The sequence below is a fragment of the Eumetopias jubatus genome, unplaced genomic scaffold, assembly GCF_037043125.1.
Source record: "Eumetopias jubatus isolate StellerSeaLion01/CBP00866 unplaced genomic scaffold, mEumJub1_p1.0 scaffold_15, whole genome shotgun sequence".
In the NCBI taxonomy this organism is placed as follows: Eukaryota; Metazoa; Chordata; class Mammalia; order Carnivora; family Otariidae; genus Eumetopias; species Eumetopias jubatus.
This window is the reverse complement of record NW_028274821.1, coordinates 14,448,786-14,458,072: the sequence shown is the minus strand read 5'-3', so window position 1 is coordinate 14,458,072 and position 9,287 is coordinate 14,448,786.

Below are 9,287 nucleotides of genomic sequence, written 5' to 3'. Positions count from 1 at the left end.
GCTGGAGATTAGGGCTTGAACATACGAATTTGGCGGGGGGGGGGGGGGGACACAAATATTCAGTCCATAACATTTACCTCCAGGTTCTCCTGTACCTCTTTATTCCTAACCTCAGAGGATTTTCATTAGTTTCTTAAAGGGCTCATCTGATTATTTCAAAAGGTTTGGTTTTTTTTAATTGTTGTTGAGTATTTTTAGATGTCACGTAGCAGACATGAGTTTCAGAATCTCTAGCTTTTCGTATTGCCAGAAAAAGACATCTCTTCTCTATGTATAATCTTGCAGTAGGCAATTCTATCCAATCTTATATACATGCTTCAAATAACACATCAAATTTATATTTCCAGCCCTGAATTCTCTCCTGAGATTGAGACTCATAGCCAGCTGCTTCTTGACATGTTACTTGGAAGTTTACAGAATATTTAAAACATAACATATCCCAAACAGAACTCACAGTCTTCCTCTCAAATTTGCTCTTTCCCTCATTTTCCTATCTCAGTAAATATCACGATAATCACTGAATCGCACAAGCCAAAAATCCTAGATAGCAACCTCAATTCCTCATTTTTTCTTTCTTCCCACATGCAAGGCAATAACAAGCCCTGCCTTCCCTATTTTAAACACAGGCCCTCAATCTGTCCACTTCTCTCCACCTCCTTTTTTACCACCTTTGTGCAAGCCAGCATCACGTCTCATCTGGCCACCTCTATCGCCTCCTAAGCAGGGATCCTGCTTCTATATTCACGTTCCTACAGCAAGGCTCCACAGAGCAGCTAAAGTGATCCTCACCTCACACCTCAATAATTTAAAATTCTCCATTTGCTTCCCATTACACTTATAAGAAAAGTCTTACTATCACTTCACAAAGCTTTAAATGCTCCAATGATTGTCTACCTCTCTGAGTTGATCATGTACATCTTCCCTGAGCTCCCCACACCAGGCACCCTCTGGCTGTCTTTCTGTTTCTCAAGTATATTTAGTTCATTCCCATCTCAATGATTTTATTCCTGCTGTTCCCTTTGCAGGAACACACTTCCCTATGATTTCTGTTTCACTGAAGTCTCAGCTCAAATGTCATCTCCTCAAAAAGACCATCTCTAACCACTGCTAAATATTTCCCACTTGTCCCTCTGAACACACCATCCACCCATCTCTACTCTACTCTGTTCCCTAGAAAGCTGACCTTCATGGGATAAATCAACCAGGATTCCTTGATCTCTCTTTCCATCGTTTTGGGTTTTTTTTCTTAAGATTTTATTTATTTATTTGAGAGAGTGAGAGTGCAAGAGTGTGAGTGCACAAGCTGGGGTGGGGGGGGCAGAGGGAGAGGGAGAAGCAGGTTTCCCGCTGAGCAGGGAGCCCCTGGGCTTGATCCCAGTGTCCTGGGATCATGACCTGAGCTGAAGGCAGACACTTAACCGACTGAGCCACCCAGGCCCCCTCCACTGGGTTTTGCCAATGGGAAGCAATGATGGAAAATAGGAGGGCAGGAGGAAAGAAAGATCTGGGCATGTAGTTCCCTAGCTCCCCCTATGCTAGGTTGATGGTTGGTGGTGGCCATGTTCCTCTACCCAAGTTCCTCACAGTTGGCCACTTTTATAACTATAACCTCCCAAGAGGTTCCAGTAATGGCTCCTTTCCCTTATCCCCCCAGGCTCAGGTGTAATAGTTGCTTCCTATTGGGGGGCCTGGAATGTTTCATCCTCATTGTTAGTTTCCCTTCATTAAATTCTTTTTCCATGAGCACGCCACCTGTTTCCTGGTGTATCGGTTTTCCAGGGCTGCCACAACAAAGTACCATGAACTGAGTGGCTTAAACAACAGAAACGTATTATCTCACAGTTCTGGAGGCAAGATACCCAAGATCAAGTTGTCAACAGTGTTGGCTCCTTCTGAGAGGCCTGGAAGAATCTGTTCCATGCCTGTCCCCTAGGTAACGGTAGTCTGCTGAGAATCTCTGGCATTCCTTGGCCTGTACGTGCATCATCCCCGGCTCTGCTTTCCTCCTCACATGATGTTTTCCCTGTGTGTGTGTCTCTGTGTACAACTTTCTCCTTTTTATAAAGACACTGGTCATATTGGATTAGGATTACTCTAATGACCTCATCTTAATGAACTATATCTGCAATGATCCTATTTCCTTTCTGAGGTATAAGGGTTAGGACTTTATATGAATTTTGGAGAGGCACAATCCAACCCATAACACCTGCTGGAACTCTAATAGATATTTCCTATCCACCATCATATTTCTCTATTGATTTTCCTATCATTATTTGATGTTATTTATTTTTTATACACATGTATATTTACTTTCTGGTTTTCTTTTTCTCTCAGTAGAATATATACTTCATGGGGGCAAGCTGTTGTTTATCTTGTTTTTTGCTGTAACTGTACAGTATCTGACACAGAGTAGGAGACCAATAAGTACTACTGACACATAGTAGGAGACCAATAAGTACTTATTGAATAAATGAATAAATGGCAATATCTAAAGTTTGGTTTAGAATCTTACACTGCTATAGAGTCTAGTTATTATTGCATATAAACTACGATATTCTCACGCTACTACAACATCTCCATCACCCTTCAAAGAAGTTCAGACTCTCTAGAAATCAGCCTCATGAAGAATGAGAACACTTGGTTATTTTTTGTCCCAGATCTCTGTTTATTCGTTGTGTCACATTACGGAACTGTTGTAACCTCTCTGACCCTGAATCTCCCCAAATGAGAATAAAAATGTTTTCTATCCTAAATATCAGAAGGCTTTCTTAAGGTAATTATGGACCCAAACAAGCTTCATAGAATGAGGAGTGAGAAAGAATTGCAAGCAATCATCATCTTTATGGTGATTACAGTTACTAGGGGCACATGATTCAGATTCCAACTTGCTCTTAAGGATATTAAGAAATATTGAAAGAAAAAATAGCTGGCTAGCCAAATAAATTCAGGCCAGATCAGGTTAAAACAACTCAGTAATTCTCAGAACTTTTAACAGTTCAAAGTATATTTAAGTTTTCTGTGAGTATCATAAACATTTTTTCCAAACTTACATAACCATGCAACATTATTCAAACCATCTTATAGGACTAAAGGTGGAGAAATGATGAATTAGGGGCTTCTGTCTAAGCTAAAGAAGTCAAGGGCACACAAAAAGTATAGTAGACTTTTAAACCAAAAGTAGAAAAAGAAAAGAATTTTCTAGCTCTAGATGCCAGCAGGTGGCTGGCAGGGTTTTCCAGCTCCGAAGCAATATAATTCAGCCTTAGTCCTCAGCAAACAACAGGATGACAGAGTTTCCACAATTAAATCCCTCCTCTTACCATAAATATTAGGGCACTTTTGAACCCAGCTCTTATTCTCCTGGCATAAAGTTAAAATTATGCCCCTTCACATTTTTCCTCATCACAATATCTACCAGAAAAGAGAGGGAAGTTTCCAAAATGTGACTCCCTAGTGGTACTCTGCAGTGTGTGCATCTGTGTGTCAGGCACACAGGACAGGCACCAGCCCATGTATATCATACACACTCCTCTTGCTGTGGGTAAGAAATCAAGGTTGGTAGAATACTAAATGTCATTTGCTGCTACTAAGGATGTTTTATCTAAGCTGCGGGTATAGAGTTCCTCCTTCTGCTAACAACTGGGGAACTAAAATAAAGCTACCGAGTTTATGAGCTGATAGAACTACAGAATATTACAATCAAGCCCCTTCATAATAGAGATGAGGAAATCGAGGCACAGGATGATGAAGTGAATTATTTAAGATCGTGAGAGGTCTTTGTATTACCACAGAGGTGACCATCCAGGGAGGTGGACATTCCTGTCCTGATTTGCCTGGACAGAGCTCTCCTAATATGTTTCAGCCTATCCAACTTTAAAGACCCTGGACTACTAGCTAGCTTAAATTCTAGGATTTCATTTGGAAGGTGACATCTTAGAGACCAGCTAATTCTTCCTTCTAAGTGTCAGGGAGAACTATCTAAAAAGATAGTAAAACAACCCCTAGGAAAAAACTAGATTTGTCCATATCTTTAGATCTTAAACACCACCTGGGATCTCAGCCTATACCAGCCCAAGGAGAGTCCATCCAACCCCATTGCTCACCCTTGCTACTTATGCTTCACTTAGCCTTCTTACAACCTTTTATCCGCATACTCTCCAGGAGTCTTTCCCCTGATCTTCCTTCTGTCAAAGATATCTCACTTCCCAAATGAGAAGTTTTTACCTAGCAAAGGAAACCATCAACAAAGCAAAAAGGCAACCTACTGAATGGGAAAAGAGATTTGCAAAATATATATCTGGTAAAAGATTAATATCCAAAATATATAAAGAACTTATATAACTCAAAACCAAAAGACGAAAAATCCAATTAAAACATGGGCAGAGGATCTGAATAGACATTTTTCCAAAGAAGACATACAGATAGGCAACAGACACATGAAAAGATACTCAACATCACTAATCATCAAGGGAATGCAAATCAAAACCACAATGAGATATCACCTCATACCAGTCAGAATGACTAGTACCAAAAAGACAAGAAATAATGAGTGTTGGTGAGGTTGTGGAGAAAAGGGAACTCCTGTGCACTGTTGGTGGGAGTAGAAACTAGTGCAACCACTACAGAAAACAGTATGGAGATTCCTCAGAAAATTAAAAATGGAAATACCATATGATCCAGTAATTTCACTGCTGAGTATTTACCCAAAGAAAATGAAAACACAAATTTGAAAAAGATATATGTACCCTTATGCTTATTGAAGCATTATTTACAATAGCCAAGATACAAAAGCACCCCAAGTTGTGTGTATATCTACATATCCATATATATCACATCTTATTTATACACACACACACTCACACACACACACACTCACACACACACACACACACACACTCACACACTGGAATATTACTCAGCCCTAAAAAGGAATGAGATCTTGCCATTTGTGACAATACGGATGAACCTAGAGGGCATTATGCTAAATGACATAAGTCAGACAGAGAAAGAAAAATACCATATGATTTCACTTATATGTGGAATCTAAAAAGCAAAATAAGTGAAAAAACAAACAAAACAAACAGACTCTTAAATTTAGAGAATAAACTCGTAGATGGCAGAGGGGAGGTAGGTGAGAGAATGGGTGAAATAGAGGAAGGTGATTAAGAAGTATAAACTTCCAGTTACAAAATAAATAAGTCACAGAGATGTAAAGTACAACATAGGGGACACAGTCAGTAATATTGCAATAATTGTGTATGGGACAAACGGTAATCACACTGATTGTGGTGAGCACTGAGTAATGTCGAGAACTGTCAAGTTATTATGTTGTACACCTGAAACTAATATTACATGTTGACTATACTTCAATAATAAAAAAATTGAAAAACAAAATAAAAACAAAAGCTATCTCATTAATTGGCAAACATTTAACAACACCTATTATGTGCCACGCACCCTGCTAGAAACTTGAGATACCAAGACGCCATTTTTTCACTCAAGGAGAATATAAAGAGATAATTGTTTAATAGGGTGTTAAGTGAAGTACTAAAGTAGAAAGGTTAGGACTAACCTGTTCCCTCACACACAGACCACAAGGGTTAAGAGACTGAACATACAGTCCTACCATTTCTCTCATCCATTTCCTTTTTTCCATCCCTCCAGGCTTTACCATCTCTTAACTGAACTAGTCTAACACCTTCCTTTCTCCCTGCTTCCGATCTCACTTTTGCCGACCTAACTTTCACTCTCCTACCAGAATGATCTTTTTAATTGAAATCAACATATCTGGAATATAGTAGAAATGAATAAATATCTATTGAATAATTAATATCACTCCCCTGCTTAACACAATTCAGTAAATTCCTAATTTACAGAGAGGTGCTTGCAAATGTTCCCACTGATTTGTCCGTACTGAGAAGGGGAAAGAAAACACATAAATCCCTGAAGGTATGATTCAGTAAAATGCACAGATGTAAGATGTACGGCTTGATAACATTTTACATTTGCACAAATACATGTCCACCACTCAGATCGAATATAGAACATTTTCATTTCACCCAGAAATGTGTTCTCATGTTGCTTCTCAGGTCAATCCTCCTTCCCAGAGCTAACCACTATTCTATCTTCAATCACTATACATTCATGTTGCCTATTCTTGAACTTCATATATTCAATGCAATCTTATAGTATGTACTGTGATTTACTGGAGTATCATTATTTTATACCCAGTCCCCTTTCTTTTTTTCAGACTTATTTATTTATTTGAGAGAGAGAGCGAGCAGTAGGGAGGGGTAGAAGGACGTGGAGAGAGAGAATCTCAAACAGACTTCCCCTGAGTGTGGAACCCGATGCAGGGCTCGATCTTACAACTCTGAGATCATGACCTGAGCCAAAATCAAGAGTCAGATTCTCAACCAACTGAGACACCCAGGCACCCTGGCCAGTTACCTTTCCTAGAATATCTCAGATAGAAATTTCCATCCCAAGCTCCAAGACACCCAGTGGCCACTCTCAGGGCCCCACTCTCCATACTGATTTCTTTGCTTACACCAAAACCTATTTCCTATAGATATCAATTAGAAAGGATCTCAAAAACAAATTCTCATTAAAGGAAAGAAGGCACAGATCATGTATATCAAGGAAAATATCCTCATGATTTATAACTAACAGGCTATATCTGTATAAACATATGTTTGAGGATTGACTAATCAGATAATGTCACCTCGATTCAAGAAATTAATTGCCTAATAGTGGACCATCAGAGCCAAAGACAAATTTGCCATGAAGATATGTGAGCAAAAGGAAAATATCCAGAAGGAATGGAAGAAAAATTAGCATTAACTGAGAGCTTATTATAGTCTAGGCAAAGTGCTAGCTAAGCGCTGGGTATTTGAAAATGAATATGCCACACTATTGCTCTAAATTGGTATTACTTTTTTAAAAAGATTTTATTTATTTATTTGACAGAGAGAGTGGGAGAGAGAGAGAGAGAGCACAAGCAGGGAGAGCAGCAGAGGGAAAGGGAGAAGCAGGTTCTGTGCTGAGCAGGGATCCCAATGTGGGGCTCAATCCCAGGACCCCAGGATCATGACCTGAGCCAAAGGTAGACACTTGACTGACTGAAACATCCAGGTACCCCTGGTATTACTTTTTTAAAAATTTTATGTCTTTGTCCCAGTAGCTCCACTTCTTTAAATTTATCCTAAAGATATATTCAAACATGAACAAAAATATAATTAGAACTACCCAAATATGTGGGAATTATTAAATAAATTATACTAAGTCCATATGGTTGAGTAACATAGAACCCTTAAAAATATACTCAAGATATATTTAGTGAAAAAATAAATATTCAAAATATGAAGTTAAGTTTCTTTTTTAAAGCAGGCTATAAGTTCATAGCTATGGTGTGATACAAATTATGTGTGTGTATATATGCATGAGTACATGTGCTGATAGGATATATGTATTAATACACACACTCATTTACATTTCCCCACACTGTGACTAAAAGTGCATATTTCAGAATAACCTTTGTCAGTAATAATATATTTTTTCATCTTTGCCAACTGGATATGCCAGGATATAACGTTATTTTAATTTAGATTTTTAGATAGTAATAAGTATTTTGCAAATCTTTGATTCAGAATTAATGAGGATATGACAGTAAAAGTACTAATACTCTGCTGGTGGTAGGAAAATTGATAGTTACTTTCAGGGGCAATTTGAAAGTATCTATTAAAATGTTACCTGAAGATACTCTATGACAATCAATTCCACTTTTCAGGATCTGTCTTAGAGAAACAACTTACATATATATCCAAGGACATATATACACACTGCAACATTGTTTGTCATAAAAAAACAAAAATAGCCTATGTCCTCATCAACCAGAGAAGGGGTAGACTATGGTTTATCACATACCAAAAATATTATACAGCAATGAAAAATTATGAAGTAATTTTAAAGGTTGACAGAGACAGATTTTCAACATATTTTTAAGTAAAATACAAAGGGAAAAATAATACAGAGTATGATACTGTTTTTGTAAAAATAAAGCAAAAAGCAATGTTACACATATTCACAAGTTACAAGTGTATTATGAAGATGCACAAAATAAAAAGGACAGTCAAAAGAAGATATGCTATCCATCTACCTACACACACACACACACACACACACACACAATGGAATATTACTCAGCCACAGAAAGGAATGAAATCTTGCCATTTGCAATGATATGGATGAAGTTAGAGTATTATGCTAAGCAAAATAGGTCAGTCAGAGAAAGACAAATACCGTATGATTTCATGCATATGTGGAATTTGAGAAACTAAACAAATGAACAAAGGGGAAAAAAGAGAGAGAGGCAAACCAAGAAAACAGACTCTGAACTACAGAGAACAAATGGATGGTTACCACATGGGAGGTGGGTGGGGGATGGGTGAAACAGGTGATTTCACAAGGAGAGCACTTGTGATGAGCACCAGGTGTTGTATGGAAGTGTTAAATCACTATATTGTACACCTGAAATTAATATAACACTCTGTTAACTAACTAGACTTTAAATAGAAACTAGAAAAAAAAAAAGATATCCAAAATAGTGACAGTGTGGTTACATTTGAGGAAGACACTGGGTTTGGTGGGAACATGGTCAAAGGAAATTTTAATATTCTCAGTATTTTGCTTCAAGAAGAATGCATTAATTTGGAACTATATGCTCATTTAGAAATAAACATTATTTTTAAAAATCAAATTGCTTGGGGCATCTGGGTGGCTCAGTCGTTAAGCGTCTGCCTTCGGCTCAGGTCATGATCCCGGGGTCCTGGGATCAAGCTCCACATCGGGCTTCCTGCTCAGTGGGAAGCCTGCTTTTCCCTCTCCCATTCCCCCTGCTTGTGTTCCCTCTCTCGCTATGTATCTCTCTGTCAAATAAATAAATAAAATCTTTAAAAAAAATAAAAATAAAATTGCTTCCTGAATACACCAAGTTCTGCTATAAAGATTATATGGTATTTTTTTTTATCAAAACCAACTAATTTATATAATGAAGAGCTACATGCCCACATGGCTAGGTGTATCTAAACTAACTCATATGTAAACATAGAAATCTTTAGCCAAATTTATAATTAATGAGTTTAAGTGTTGGCTCATGTTAAGTTTCATACACATCAGAGTACACAAGTGAAAAATTCCTGTCTACTTGCACAACTTTTACTGTTTAAACTGTTTGGAATCTAGTGGATTAGGAAGTTGCCTTGTTGGTTTCAGTTACAACAGACTTC